Here is a 16,575-nt window from a genome sequence, read left to right on the forward strand (position 1 = left end):
TCCCGTGAGGAGCTACCCTTCGAAGTTGCGCAAGCGTAATTGAGGCCTATAGCCCAACGAAGCACCAAGAACTTAGTAGTCACGCAAGCATGATTGAGATCTCTAAGATCCTACTAAGCACCCAATGTGAGAGTGAACTCTCATATAGCCCCAACCATTAACCCTTTCGTAGTCAATGGCCTATTTATTATAGTTAGTTGGGAACCCCAGGTTCGGGTGTACTCACTTGGGTCGTTCCCCTCTTACCTTCTCAAAGAGCAAGTTGGGAGGGTAGGCCTGCTAGAGGTAAACACACAATCAAACAAGAAAAGGTTGGAGGGTCTGGATTTCTGATCGTCTAGTAAGATGAAAGCATACTTTCCTACCTTTATGCTTTTCTTAAAGACACATAAGACAATGGTTCATTCCATTTTAATTAATATCTAGGTGCCTAATTTAAATAAATGCACAATATTTAGTTGAATCAGCTAGGCAACCTGCAAAACCACTTGATTAGTAGTTTGAAAAATGGAGTCTTCAAAAAACATCCTACAAAACAACTTGATTAGTAGTTTGGAAAAATAGTCTTCAATAAGCGTCCTTCAAAACAACAAAATGACCAAAAATATTATTTTTTATTTTTATTTTTTGGGAATGAATAGAAAAACATGAATAAAAACTTTTTTACTAATGACAAATGTGGATTTAAAGAAAGCTTTGATGGGTAAATGGGGTTTGACTAGGTTTTTGCCACTTTCCAAGGGATAGGCAAGCAAAAAATGAGGATTTTGGAGGAGAGGTGAAGGAATGGGAAAATTTGTCCAAGAGGGACAAAGAAGCAAAAGTTGAAGATGGATAATATGAGAAAAATTTGGAGGTGATTGGATAAAAGGGGAAGGAGTTATGGCAAACCTGAAAAATAGAGAAATATGGGATTTTGGGATTCAAAAAGTGGATTTTTGGGATAAGGTCTCCAAGGAAGGAAATGTGGAAAATGGCAATGCGGAGAATCTAGTGAAGTTTGGAGGAAAATGGAGTCGAGATAAAGAAGATATGGCAAAAAAATAGATTTTTTTTTTTTTTTTAAACCTTGGATTTATCAGAGTAGACAAAAACCCTAAACCTTAAATTTAACAGAATAAAAAAAAATGTCAAAGATCCGGATTTCTGATTGTCTAGATAGACGAGCATAATCTCCTACTTTCACACAATCCTGCGGTCAGACATATTATCTTTAAACAAAGCAGATAACAGGAAATTAAAAAAAAAGAAATGCAGACTACAGTTAGCGCCTAAAAATTTCAAACAGATTAACAGAGCAGACAGTAGCACTAAACAGATAGAAAAATGTCAAAGGTCTGGATTTCTGGTTGTCTAGATAGACAAGAGCATACTCTCCTATTTTCACACTTTCCTGCAGTTAGAGCATACAGTCATGCTAAACAGAATAGAAAAGTGAAAGGTCTGGATTTCTGATTTTCTATATAGACAAGAGAATACTCTCCTACTTTCACACAGATTATAATTAAACAGAGCATATAATAGAGCAAATAACAAATCGGATAACAGGAATTCAAATTCCCACAAAAACGCTCACGCTAATCGCAGAGCTATCGTGCTGAAATTGAAACAAAAACAGAATAAGAACAGAAACAAAAAATGCAACAGAAACAAAAAAGAAGCTCTTGCGCCAAAATACAGAGCCACTATTCTGAAACCTGCAAAAAAGATTTTTTTTTTTTTTTCTGCAGTCGCGCTATTCTGGAACCTGCATCTCACAACTCACAAAAACCTAAAAAAAATATTAGTTCTTAAGGACGTGGGTCCCATCGGGCGTGCCAAAATGAAGAGGGAAAAATAGATTTGGAGGTCAAATGATCAAAACATAACGAAATAAACATGCAGAATGCTAAAATATCATTAAAAGACCATTTCACCTTGCTATTTTACCTTCTCCTTTGGATTGAGCTTGATGAAGTGAAGGCACCCCTTGATAATGCTCCACTTGATGTGCTCCTTTGATTGTTGGATGTGGATGGCTCTCCAATGTTGTGCACAAATGGAATGGATTTGAAAAATGATAAGAATGAGATGATCAAGTTGCCAAGATGATTTCCTGGGCTCAATAGGGCAGCATAAACTTACTGGATTTCAAGATGTTTTGAATGAAGGGATGGAGCCCTATTTTATAGGAAGAGAAGAGGAAAATGAATGGCTAGGATAAATTTGAGATGAAGGGCTAAGATTTACTTGTGAGCTCACACAAGGTTCAAGAGAGGGTGTGGAGACCAAGAAATATGCCTTAAAGGCATTTCGTATCTCCACACTCCACAAGATGCATTGGAGAAATTAAAAATTCTCCAAAAAAGGATATCATGGGGATTGGAGGAATAAAAAGGAATTAAAAATTTCTTGGGAGAGGGGATGCCTAGAGGAAAGTGTGATTTGGAAAATCTTACATTCACCTAAGAAAAAAGCATTTAAAGCTAGTGGCTGGATGAAAAGGACAAAGAGTTGACTTTGTGACTAATCATGATGATTAACCATTAATAACTCATTAGGAGGGGGATTAGAGGAAATGTTGGGTGGGATTAATATTTGTAGGAGAGAGAATGAGTGGAGGGAATAAAAAATTAGAAGAATAATGTTAAGTGAGTTTAGGGAGTTTCTAGAAGAATAAATTAAGAAGATGATTTGTAGGAATCATGTGGGTGAAGTAATTAATTGAAATTAATTAGCTAAGAGGAAGATTTGTGAGGATTTTATTTTTTTAGAAGAATAAAGAAAGGGATTGATTTATTCCTATGCTATAGTGACAATATTAATTATATTTAATTAATATTGAGAGGAATTTGAATTAACATAATTAATTAATTAATTATGCGAGGAATTAAAAATAATTAAAATAATTATTTTTAAGTGTCTACAGTTCTCACCTTCATTCATCCTCATAGATTCAAGTTGTCCTCTTAGACTATCTACTTTTTCTCTTTGAACATGTTCATCTCCTCCATATACTGATATGAGCTTATCCCACATTGCCTTTGCATCATTGTAGCCTTCTAGATCATTAAACTCTAAATCGGTCAATGAAGATGTTATTTCAATCATTACTTGAATATGTTCTTGCTTTGCCTTTATCTCTTCCATAGTCAATGGATAGGTGCTTGGTGTGACAAAATTATTCTCCAGATAGTATACCACATATTCTCCAATTCCTGATAGATGTAGCTTCATCATTTTCTGCCATGTAGAGAAACTTGACTTGTTCAGCTTCAGTGCATCCCTCTTATACATCTTGGATCTTTAACTCAAGTGCCTTTAAACTTTCCATCCAGAGTCCAAAGCTCTGATACCAATTGATAGTTCTGATACTTAATAGATCTAATAACCAACAAGATGAGGGGGGGGGGTGAATCATACAAACTTAATCATCCCTAAAAACATCAGATTCAACCTCGGTAACATGTATATTAGTAATATAACCAGAACTGTCAAACATGCAAACTCAAAAGCATATGAACATCATAAACCTCATAAGACTAGATTTAACTTGGAAACCCAAATAGGGAAAAACCACTATGGGATTTCGGACCCACTAAGAAATATACTCTTCTAGAGTATGCTCGGTTAAAAGCAAATCCTGTTAAAGATAACAAACACATTACTAGATGTGACCCGGTTAAGGAATTTCCCTTAGATCTGTTAGGATCTTCACTTTGTTAGAAGTGACCTTGTTAAAGGATTTCAAACATTCAATCAGAATGTCACCTTGCTAGAGGGTTTTACAAATAAGACTGTTAAGTCCACTCGGTTAAGAGATTTTCTGTCACTTTCACAAAATAACAATAATAAAATTTATCTGCAACTTCACATCTAAAATGCTAAAGAAGATTCCTATTTGTTCAATACAATCTAGACATAGAACTAATCTTGTGTATCTATTGGGCTTCTATACTCTATTATTCTGACAGGTCTTCAAGCTTCTGTACTCGGTAATCACTAGGTAGCATCCCTGTGCATACACTTGCCCGCATACATTGTTTATCAATAATTTCCTATTTATAAACAATTAGGTAATCGCTTAATCTCCTTGATCACATATCCCATGATCAATCATAGCCATCAGATCTTCAATCTTGTCCAGGTTCAATGCATCTTCCGATCTGAAAACGTTTTACCCCACCTTGGAACTTGCATATTAGTCTTGGAACTTGTGCTAGGGTATTGCGGTTCAATCTGAGCTGTAGATCTTCATGCTGACTTTTCATTGCCTTAGATTCGTTAACAAACGTCATTCACAGCTCACCAATCATTGTTCAGTTCTAGCTCATCAGCTTCCTTCATTAAATACTGCATGTAAACATTTAACGCATTCTATTATAGCTCGGTTACAATTTGGTAACAACTCGGTGAATAGTAAACTTCACTCGATAGACATTCTGTCTTCATTAACTGAGAGCGATAACCTTAGGGTTTACCAACTAGGTTCTTTGCTTGATAACATAGTATAGTATTAACCTTTACATTTTACAACATATGTATGATGTTAAAACAATCTAAAACATCATGATCTAATCATTGTCTGACTTGGTACTAGTTGCCCATTGAATACCTTATTCTTCTCAAGATATGGCAACATCATACTGAATTAGAAAATCAATTTCTTGACATCAATGACAAAATAATAATATCAAGACAATAAACATCTTTAATCAGTTATATCCATAATCATCAACAACCTTCTCAATATCCTTATTGAAATGCAAACAATCTTTCATTGTCTGTTATAAAGCTATGTTGCCAACATGAATAGGGTCTAAAATGATATAGTTCAACCAGTTTCATGGTTTGGAGTGGCCATTTTCACTTTGATTTGTAAAACCCCCAATATCGCATTGTTAAAATAAAAAAATTACTCAATCTACCCACCTAGGCCATCATTTTTATCCCTCCAAACTTGATTTTCTAATCTTAAACCAATGGGAAAATTTAAAGGACTTGTAAAAATAACATTTCACTAATATTTAGAATTTTTCCATGGTGGAATGGGGATTTATCACCACTTTTGTGTCAAAACCCTTATTTGTTGGAATTTCAGATCCACTTTCAGTCATTTGCTCATATCTCCCTTGATACTTAATGAAATGACCTCAAAAAAAATCAAAAAGAAATATAAATAATTCCTCTATCCATCCATATAGTATTTATTTCATTTTTAGGTTTTACTTGCACATACAATTTGTTGTAACATGACTGTTACATAGAAATCTGAAAAGTTGTAGTCAATTAAATGACCATAACTCCTTTAAATCGTAACTAGATTTGATGCCACGAAAGACAAAATTAATTTAGTTCACTTATATATCATATCCAATAGGTTTCCTATCAAAACATGATGAATTATGTTATGAAAAATTAAAAGGATTAGATTGCAACATCAAAAAAATAGTAAAAATGCAGGGAAATTGAAAATTTAATTGATTTTTTCAATACATCCAACCACCAACCCAATGGTTGATAAAAAAAACATATTTATAGGTTTAATCAACCCTGCAACATCCATAACTAAATTTTTAACATTAACTAACCCCAAACTAATCAATTTTTCTCATTATGACAATTTTATAAGAAAGTTGCAATGAAAACTTTTTGTCAACCTTTGACAATTTTTTCACATTTGGCCTATGACTATAAAATGACTCAAACAAACTTGAAATTGTCATAAAAGACCTTATTACATTTCAAAAGAATCAAAAAACAAAAACATAAAACCACATTTGCAGCATTGCCATGGTGCTCCTATCAATTAACCTTGGTACTCCACCAAAACCATAGCCTTTATCAACCTTTAGCAAGATGTGGGAATTTCACCTTTAATTTCTTAAATATCCTAAAAAAGATGAACCTTAAAAATATGAGAGGATATAGACCTTAACTAAATATAAGGATTCTTCATCAATAGATATTCCTCCTCCTCATCCTGGACTTGGACTTCTTCCTATGCCTCCTATTCCTCCTATATATATTGTAGTCACACCTCCTACATCTTATAGAGAAAAAATATTTACATATTGCATCTATCAACCTATTAAAATTTCTTCAATTTCTTTTACAATGAAATAAAAGAAGTCTTTGTTGATTAATCCCCAACCATCACAAGTTTTGAGTCATACCAAGAGAAATCATAGTGCAAGAGATTGTTGATGAAGAAATCATACTGTCTTGTGAGATTTATTACCAACCTATTTCCTCTCATAAGATGTTGAATATTGATTTGATCCTATTTTCCTAGCCTTCGTCTGACACTAGGGAGGATCATTATCTTAACCAACCATGTCACTAAATAATATTGTCTATACAAAATGATAATTCATTTCATTTATGCATTAAAGATCCTATTATGATTAATTTGGATGATTAAATTGATGTTAACAATGTTGATACTAAATATTCTAATGATATGAATGAGATTATTGAGAATAATGATCAGATATCTTTGATATTTTCAAAAGCATTAATCCTAGCTCCTAGTGACAAACAAAGTGACTCATCATTAAAGCATGGTCCTTGTTCAGAATTTGTAATAGCTCCATCTATCATTCTTGTTGTGGATCCTCTTGCATCTTTTCCACCATCCCTAAATGTGTTGAGAAATATTTGGAGGCAAATGATTTTCTAGATTAGGTTCACTTGTGTAGTGCACTTTTTTTGTGTTTTCTTGTATGTGATGTGATTCTCCCATGACATGTTGCTTGATATGTCTTTGTGTTATGTTAGGATTTATTTGTATGACATTTATTTCTTTCTTGGTGAGAGGCAACAAGGGGATTAAACTTGCGATATTCTTGTATTTATATCTCAATTCTTCAATATTTTGTAAATATACTATTGTTGTAAATGTTTTTTTGTTTTGTCTACTTGGGGGAGATGCAAATCATTGAGTTCCTTTTTATCTCTATGAGGTTGACCCAGAAATACTTGTGTTGTTTACCTTCTATGCTCCTCTTCTATGTGCTTAAAGTTCCACTACCTTTGATGCAATTCATTATAATTGTACTTGATATACATCATTTATCAGATGTTCATACTAACTCCAATTAGTTGATCTCTTATATACTCTCACTTTGTGTTTTGTGTTTGCATGGGGGCATTCCATTATGACAACTTTCTTTTCTTTTGGATGTACATATGCTAGCTTAAAGCAATTGCTCTTGTTAAGGTATGGAAAATCGCTTAATGTGGGGGAATACACTCTATTTTTTGTTAAATTTTATGCACATACCAAAAGGTTTGGTTTGTACACTTTTATCACACACCATTACATGTTTAGTGCATGCTCCAACACCATTTTGTAGTGAATTATTTTTAGATTACTTTGCAAATTGAGCCTTTTTCTTTGTAATATTTTATATTAATTTCATATTGATTCTCTATATGAATCATAGTAAAAATAGGCTTACTAGACCAAGCATCTCTCTCTCTCTCTCTCTCTCTCTCTCTCTCTCTCTCTATGAGTTGCTCCTTTTATCTTGATATTAGACTGATAAGATCCTAAGCCCCTAGGGTTGGTGTTTCTTACCTCTTTAATATATCAATTTGATGAATTTTTTTCAATGCTACTATATAATTTACTAAGATTATGAGCTTAAGTTCATGTTAGGCCCAATATGGAAAGCTAATGTACTGAGAGGGAAGGGGTGAATTAGTACTTCAAAACTTTTCCTCAACAATAACTTTACTGTTAAGCATAAACTGAATAGTGCAGTAACATAATATAATGCTAACACAAATAAATAACAATCATACATGATTCACTCCATAACACATATATTTTGGTTACGCAGAAACTCTTGGTTAGAGAGAAAAACTGCGGTGGGGATGACACCCACAACTTCACTACTACAATAATAAAGGTTGCTCGGTTAGAGCTACATGTTTAGCTATTTCTGATAGCTTACCCTATTAGGAGTATCAAGATCTGTTACATCTACCTTGCTAAAGGATTTTACAACACTTATTGTAAATGTTGTACCTAGTTAGAGGCTTTACAGTCTATAGACTTAGTTAGAGGACCCTGTTAAAGGTTTCTCTTACAACTTCAAAATATTACAATAAATCATTACAAATATCTACAACTTTACATCTGGAATGTTATAGCAGATTCTATGTGCTAAAAATAAGATTACCTTGCTTATAGCATACCTCGGTAATCCATATATTAACTCGGTAAACCTTTATGTTTACTCTGTTCCTTGACTATTCTCTAAAATCCTTCTAGGTGACCTCTGTGTCTCTGTAAACTGTAACAGTCATAACACACTATGATATCTCATGATTTTCCTTTTTGTATCTGTCTTGCTTCACACATACATGCACATATATACTTGTACACATATCTAATCTTGAATTCATGCTATATAAATAGATCTCTTATGTCGGTGATCTGGTCCATGCTTCGATCTTACAAACATGATTTCTCGAATGACTAACCATGCAAAATATTTCATTTGGTTAGATGATCTCAAAATCATACACAATCTTTAAGTGCAATTTCCAATGTGATAATGGTTACTTGTTCCTCGATCTTTGTAACACATTTCCCATATATGTCCAGGTTCAGTGAATCTGGTAACATGTTTCACTCAGTGTGTGTTCACTCGGTATATCATTCTTGCTACTCGGTAGACATATAGTGTTACGCAGTAGAGTGTTCAGTGTATACTACGCTCTAAGACTACTTTCTTCTTTAACCAACTGCACTATGCTTACCGACTGAATGATTCGGTAGAAGTAACCGACTAGAATATATAGAATAACTTTGAACATAAGACTAATGGAAATCTTAGTAAGTAGTAACAATCTCCCCTTTTGACATTAGTTGAGATGTTTGACAAAAACTACTTTCAAAGTTATAACTCAAAAATCTATATACTTGCAAAATTTGACTAAACTAACAATATATACATTTATCAATGAAATAGTATATTCAGATATACTCCCCTTATCAATATACTATACATAACTTTGATTTTGCATGTTTGTTGATCAATTTTCCATGTGTTACTCTTGTTCTTTGCTTACTACTCTGTTGATCAATGTTCTGTGTGCTGCTCTTGTTCTTTGCTTACTGCTATGTTCACTACTCGGTATACTCCCCCTGTATACTTTGATATGATACTCACTCCCCCTTTTTGACAAACATCAAAATTTAGTTACCATTTGGTGGAGGCAACTGGTCAAAAATGGATTTATACTTTGTCCTTGCTTCGGTTAGGGTGACAAAGAGTGCATCCTTGACTCTATCCATTAAAGAATTATGTGCTTGAATGTCAGCCAATAGAGAAATTAAGCCATCTAATGTGCTTCCCTCTTGGGTAATAGATAGGTAAGTGGCTCAGTTGATCTGTTCTTGAACAGAGGACAAGTGTGGAATGAATAAGGTTTGAAGAGTCATAATGTCCATCCTTATTTTGTGCTCTTCATTCCTGAGTTCCAATTGTTGAGCCATGAGTTGTTGTAACTTTGTATAAAATTTTTGAACAGAATTGGGCTTGGTGGTCAACTTATTTGAGAGATCAGTGATCTCTTTCTCAATTGCTTCTGTTTTATTTTTGATATCTTTAATTAATAAAGAGAATGTACAGAGTTTCTCAAATAAATAAAGAATGTGCTTGAGTTGAGGGGACAACTCAACAATAAATTTGACAAGTTTAACTTTGCCAAGAGCAATAGCTTTCTGTACCTCTTCAATCATTTTTGCAGTGAGCTCTTTGTCCTTTAACTTGCTCAAATATTCAGATGCATCTACTCTAAATGTTTCTATCTGATTGAGGAGTTCATCTTGTTGAATATGGATGGCTGCATCTATTGGCACTGTAGCTGCGGGTAGCATATTTGATAATAGTGTCTTTACCTTCTGAATTACTTTATTTTTCTTTTGTATGGCCATTTGTTTTTCTTGTTCGGCCTTTGCTTTGCATAGTTCATTGAATTCAATGAGTGCCTGCCCTTTTAATTTTGATATGTCTACATTGGGCAACACTATTGGTTTTGATATATCCACCTTGAAACTATGATTTTTCATCTTCTTTTCTTTAGATTTGGCCGGTTGAACCAATACAATAGCGTGGGAGGCTTGTGGATCCTTGGTAGGTTGCTTAGTGGAGGCAACACTTTTGTCAATTTCTTTAGTCTTTGCTGAATCCTTTAGTGGTTCGGTGCTCAGGGTCTCAGTTGCAACATTTTCAGTGTTAGGAGGATCCTGAGAGGTCTGTTCCTTGGTGACCTAAGGAGTAGCTTCTCCTTTTGTAGACTTATGAACCTCTGCACCTTGTTCAGTACCCTCAGGGGCCTTGGTTGCAGCAGAATGAGTGACCTGAGGATAAGGTTGAACTTGTTCCAAAACTGACTCACTGGATACTAGTTTTGCATAGGCATTGCCTTCTATCATTTCATGTTCAAGTGCCTCAGTGTCCATGATGTCTTCATCAATTTGTATGGTGTCAATAGGGTCTTGCTCGGTGACATCAGGATCTTGCTCGGTGACATCAACAATTTCAACTATAGCTTGCTCACCAGCATCCTTGATTCTAAAGATTTCCTACCACTTTTCTTTTGTCTCATTTTCCACTTCAATATACAGACCATTCATCAGTTTTAAGGCTCTTTGTTGGACAAGGAACTTTGTGTTGTAGGTTGTCAGATGTTCTTTTATTTGAACTACCGACATGTCTAGAAAGAGATGTACTAGACTTCTTTTTCTAATCTATTTCTCCGAGTCCATTGCATATTTCCACTTGTTATCAATATGCAAATATAATTCATTTGGAAGTGACTTAGATAATTCCAATGGAGCCAATCGGAATTTTAGAAGTGTGTAGATGACAACTTCTTCTATTTGTCTCTTTTCATCATCAGATCTAGATTCATATTTTACATATCTGAATGATCCAAATCCACCATATTCTTTCAAATTAGCACAGAAATTTTCAACACTATGTACATTTACCTTCTTACTCTTAACAATCTGAAATTTACTTGCATCTTCAGATTCGGTGTCACTAGACTCTTTTGCCAAAATGAGTTTCCGAGTAGATTTCTTATAGGTCTTTGTTACTTTAGGCTCTTACTCGGTGACACTGTAGATGCTCTTGTGTTTGGGTGCTTTACTGAGGGAGTTGGTGATGCCTTTAATGTGTCCTATTTCTTCCTCTTCAGAACTTTCCCTTTAGGCAACTTGGTGCTTAGTGTAATAGAAGCCTCTTGGGCTTCTGATTCCTCCTCAGTGATTACTAGTGTGCCCTTGACAGGTGTGGAGGAAGAACCTTCTCCAAATTATTTTGATAGTGCCTTGATCATCTTTGTTTCTTTTCTTGTAGCTTTTGGTACTACAATGCTCATCTTTACTTTCTCTTTCACTTCTTCATATGTTCCATACCTTAGCTTAGTAGCATGGCTTGGTAGAGTAAGAAAGGCATCTATTTGTTGTTGTGTGATGACAAATTCAACCTCATAACCCATAGGTGGCAAAGATTGAGTTCTTGGTTCCACAACATTCACATAACAGTAATCAGTGTCTACTTCAAAACATATGTCATCTTTGTATTTTTCCACTAGCTGGGGTGGAATTCTATACCTGTTATGCATCTTCTCTTGAAACTTGCTGAAATAATCATCCATAATATCATTCAAGTTGTCACCTAGAAGTTTGATAAAGTCATTGATTTGATGGGTGACTAGTTGGTGTAGCTCCCAAACTACTTTACCAATTGTTGGAAAGAATTTTTCAAAATAGAAAAACATGCATAATAACAGTGATCCAAACGTTAGTGTATTAGCCGATTTGTTCTTCTTCGGCTTCCTGATGGTGTTCAAATTCTCAAACAAGTTTTTTAGCAACACTTCACAAAGATCAATTTTCGTTCCCTTTTTCACAATTTTGTATGCTAAGTTGACTGCTGCACAGGGTACACCGTTTTCCCTTTCCAATTGGAAGAAACAATAACCTATCATTCTAATAGAAAACTTTAGTTTTGCATCAGTGACATTGTTCAATTTCAGTCCTCTACAATTTGATTCCACTCTGGTTAAGGTGATCAATTCCTTTTGTGATATCATCTTCTGAGCTCGGGCATGATCATAAATAGGGTAACCGGTGATTAGATGAATGATTTCCTTGGTGATTTTAAATGGTTGCTCCTCTAACCACATGAAATCATCATGAACTCTGCTCAGAACAAACTTGACCCACTGGGGTTTGAAGACATGGGGATAGGTTAGGGCTTCAGTCAATCCCTTGATCTTATTGTGCTCATACTTGCTATCCAATTTCCCATCAGTGCACAATTCATCATAGGTGTCTTTGATTTCAACATGACCTAGTTCTTCAACTTGACATTTGGTGAAGAATTTGACATCCTCAACTAGTAAAACTCTATCCGGGATGAGTGAAAATGCAGTTTTGTCATCCGGTTCTGATGATACTTTGGGAGTTAAAGAGTATTTTAGTGAGGGATTTTCAACATTCTTAACAACAACGGGTTCTTAGATCTTCGGTGCCATTGTAGATTTCAAATAAAAATTATCAAAAGATCCTTAGGGTTTGAAAAATTTCAAACGACAGACGCTTTTCCTCTTAACAAATATGAAATAGAAATCTTCAATAGATATGATCAGTAAACCAACTTAACAATGCATTGAGATTGATGTAAATACCTTGAATTTCACTTTGGAGGTGGTTTGATCACCTTAGATTCTCTTTTCTCTGTTCTCTCGAAAACTTGGTGAGAAAAAAAATGACCACGTAAATGCTTTAAGTACACAATATACCTTATTGGGCTCCGTGCAGGTTAGGTTAAAACATTAAATGCACTCAGTTCCACTAAACCGATTTACTCTCCTTTTTCTACTTTAACCGAGTAGCCAGATTTCCTTTATTTACCGACTAGATAGGCCTCCTATAGTTACTGACTTGACAGGTTTCATGTATAGTGCTTCAAAAGACTATGATAGAATCTCAAACTTACTAATACATCTTAGTTATTCAGATTTTGAATTAAGTACATAATAAAATAGGAACTGTTAAAATTCGACCTTTGAGAGAGTGTAGTCCCTTCATACCTTTACCGATTAATTTGGAATAGGTGCACCTAACTCGGTAGGTAAGGTGCTTTCTTCATTTGACACAATTTCCTTCTTTTTCCAAATCATCTATAATTTGCCTTTTATTTCTTCAATGTCTCCTCTAGGTTGATCTCTGCAATCTCCAGCCAAGTGTCCAACTTTGTGACAATGAAAACATGCCATACCAGGATTTCTTCATGATCTTCGGTTGTTCATTCCAAACCTTATAAAGAAGTTGGCACTTATATGTCCATATCTTCCACAACATTCACACCATATCCTTGTATTGTAATCCCATGGTATTGCAGCATATGGTCGGTTAAGTTCTCTATGAGTTCGGTAGCTTCCAGTATTTGCTCGGTGTGCAGACCACATATAGTTCTTTTGCTTAAACCAACACTTCTTGATACTATGTCCATATCTATTGCAGTTTTTACAAAACCCTTTGAATTTTTCCTTCTTATAATTGCTAGCAGACTTTGTCCTACATTGGTTAAATGTATGACCATATTTATTGCAATTATAACAATAATCGTTGGACTTAGTGACATTCGGTTGCTTACCTTTTCTGATTTGGCACATGTTGGCAGTATGACCTTGATTTCCACTATAGTTGCAAATAGGCTTCTTTCTTTTGATGTTCTTCTTGTTTCCATCTTGCTTTGATGATTCTCCTCTCTCAGTAGTAAGAATTCCCTTTTTGGTAGAGTCTTTTCCTTGTAACCAAGTCCTGCATCTTTGTTGGGTCTTCTTGTATTCAGTTACTCATCCAACATCTTTGATGCTTCATAACTCTTCTTCAGTGTTTCTTTGGATTTCTTTTCTACTTCAAGTTCATCGATCAACCTTGATACTTCAAGTTTCCATGCTTGATTCTCATCATCTTTCAGATTTGCTTCATGATGTACATAACCTAGCTGATCTAACAGATTTTGTTGAATCCCAGTCATTCTTTTCAGATACCAATGCTTCAAGTTTTTGTTTCTCTCTTTCTAGATCTCTTACTTTATCCTTGGCTATCCTCAATGCATTAAGATTTTCAGTCATCTGTGTGCTAAAATGCTCATGTTCTCTTTTCATTGCTTTTAGCTGACCAGTCAGTGCTTTGTTCTTTTTTTTCAACACTTCAATCATTTCTTCAGTCTCTTCAAACATATTGTTCTCAGATGATGTCTCAATTTGTTCTACTAACTCTTGAGAGTCCTGCAAATCATCAGATAACCTTCTTCTAACTTTCAGAGAATTTTGCATTTGTCTTTGCATGTTTGCAATTACTTGATTAGCATGATCCAACTCTTCTTGGAGATATACAATTCTCTGAGATTGTTTATAGCCTTCCATTGATAAGATCTTTCTCTTTAGGTAGTTAAACCCTTTTCCAAGATTGAAGCTCTCATACCAATTGTTTGGCCCAATATGGAAAGCTAATGTACTGAGAGGGGAGGGGTGAATCAGTACTTTAAAACTTTTCTTCAACAATAACTTTACTATTAAGCATAAACTGAATAGTGCAGTAACATAATATAATGCTAACACAAATAAATAACAATCATACATGACTCACTCCATAACACATATATTTTGGTTACGCAGAAACTCTTGGTTAGAGAGAAAAACTGTGGTGCGGATGACACCCACAACTTCACTACTGCAATAATAAAGGTTGCTCGGTTAGAGCTACATGTTTAGCTATTTCTGATAGCTTACCGTGTTAGGAGTATCAAGATCTGTTAGATCTACCTTGCTAAAGGATTTTACAACACTTATTCTAAATGTTGTACCTGGTTAGAGGCTTTACAATTTATAGACTTAGTTAGAGTCTTTTACCCTGTTAGAGGTTTCTCTTACAACTTCAAAATATTACAATAAATCATTACAAATATCTGCAACTTTACATCTGGAATGTTATAGCAGATTCTATGTGCTCAAAATTAGATTACCTTGCTTATAGCATACCTCGGTAATCCATATATTAACTCGGTAAACCTTTTTGTTTACTCTGTTCCTTGACTGTTCTCTAAAATCCTTCTTGGTGACCTATGTGTCTCTGTAAACTATAACAATCATAACACACTATGATATCTCATGATTTTCCTTTTTGTATATGTCTTGCTTCACACATACATGCACATATATACTTGTACACATATCTAATCCTGAATTCATGTTGTATAAATAGATCTCTTATGTCGGTGATATTGTCCATGCTTCAATCTTACAAACATGATTTCTTGAATGAATAACCATGCAAAATATTTCATTTGGTTAGATGACCTCAAAATCATACACAATCTTTACATGCAATTTCCAATGTGATAACGGTTACTTGTTCCTCGATCTTTGTAACACATTTCCCATATATGTCCAGGTTCAGTGAATCTGGTAACACATTTCACTCGGTGTGTGTTCACTTGGTATATCATTCTTGCTGCTCGGTAGACATAGAGTGTTACTCAGTAGAGTATTTGGTGTATACTACGCTCTAAGACTACTTTCTTCTTTAACTGATTGCACTGTGCTTACCGACTGAATGATTCAGTAAAAGTAACCAACTAGAATATATAGAATAACTTTGAACATAAGACTAATGGTAATCTTAGTAAGTAGTAACAGTTCATACTATTGATAAATTTGGGGATAAAGGTAGCTTCATAAATTACATATTTATATAATTTCATATGCACTTAGACCTAACTTTATTGTTTTGGCCTTCTATGTTATGCTTGTTATTTATTCTCCTCACATAAGCTTCAAACTGGTAATCCACATCTTTCACCTTGTTGTTTGGTCCTTTGTTTATCCCTTATAGTCTAGACAAGGGCACCCAAACACCCTTTTCTAGGACAAAAGGTCCCAATTTTGAACACTTCAATGGTTAGAAAATGTGGGTGGGAATCTCCTTTCCATGTCATCATGCTTCATAGTTTCAAACACATTTGATGAGGTGAGGTATAAAATAAATCCTTACCCCTCATTTGAGACATCCATATGCATCATCTCTCCATGGTTTTTCCATTCAATTATTTGAAATCATTTAATAAAGTGATGAAGCATCATCAAGGTTGTGAAGGACAGGTAAATTATTCAAGATGGCATCCATGATCAAGTTCTTATAAATAATTCTATGCATTTCTACATGACAACATCAATCTTTTCATGAAGACTTCAAAGCATGATTCGTGAAGGTATAAAATTCCAATTTGTCATTTCAATTTCAGATCTAGCCTCTACCCTTTCAATGCATGCTTTCAATTTTAATTTTAATTTTAATTCAATTATAGGATTAATTCCAAACTTAGGTTTTGACCTAGGCAAACCCTATCAACCTGGCAACAACAATTTTTCCTTTACTATGTGCAAATGACAAATTTAGGAGACAACAAATATAGATTTGGAAAAACAAGATGAAGAGAAACATAAATAGCCTTTGCAGAGGTGAAAAAATGAGGAAAAGTTCACCCAAGCACCATT

Source organism: Cryptomeria japonica, chromosome 4 (assembly GCF_030272615.1).
Source record: "Cryptomeria japonica chromosome 4, Sugi_1.0, whole genome shotgun sequence".
In the NCBI taxonomy this organism is placed as follows: Eukaryota; Viridiplantae; Streptophyta; class Pinopsida; order Cupressales; family Cupressaceae; genus Cryptomeria; species Cryptomeria japonica.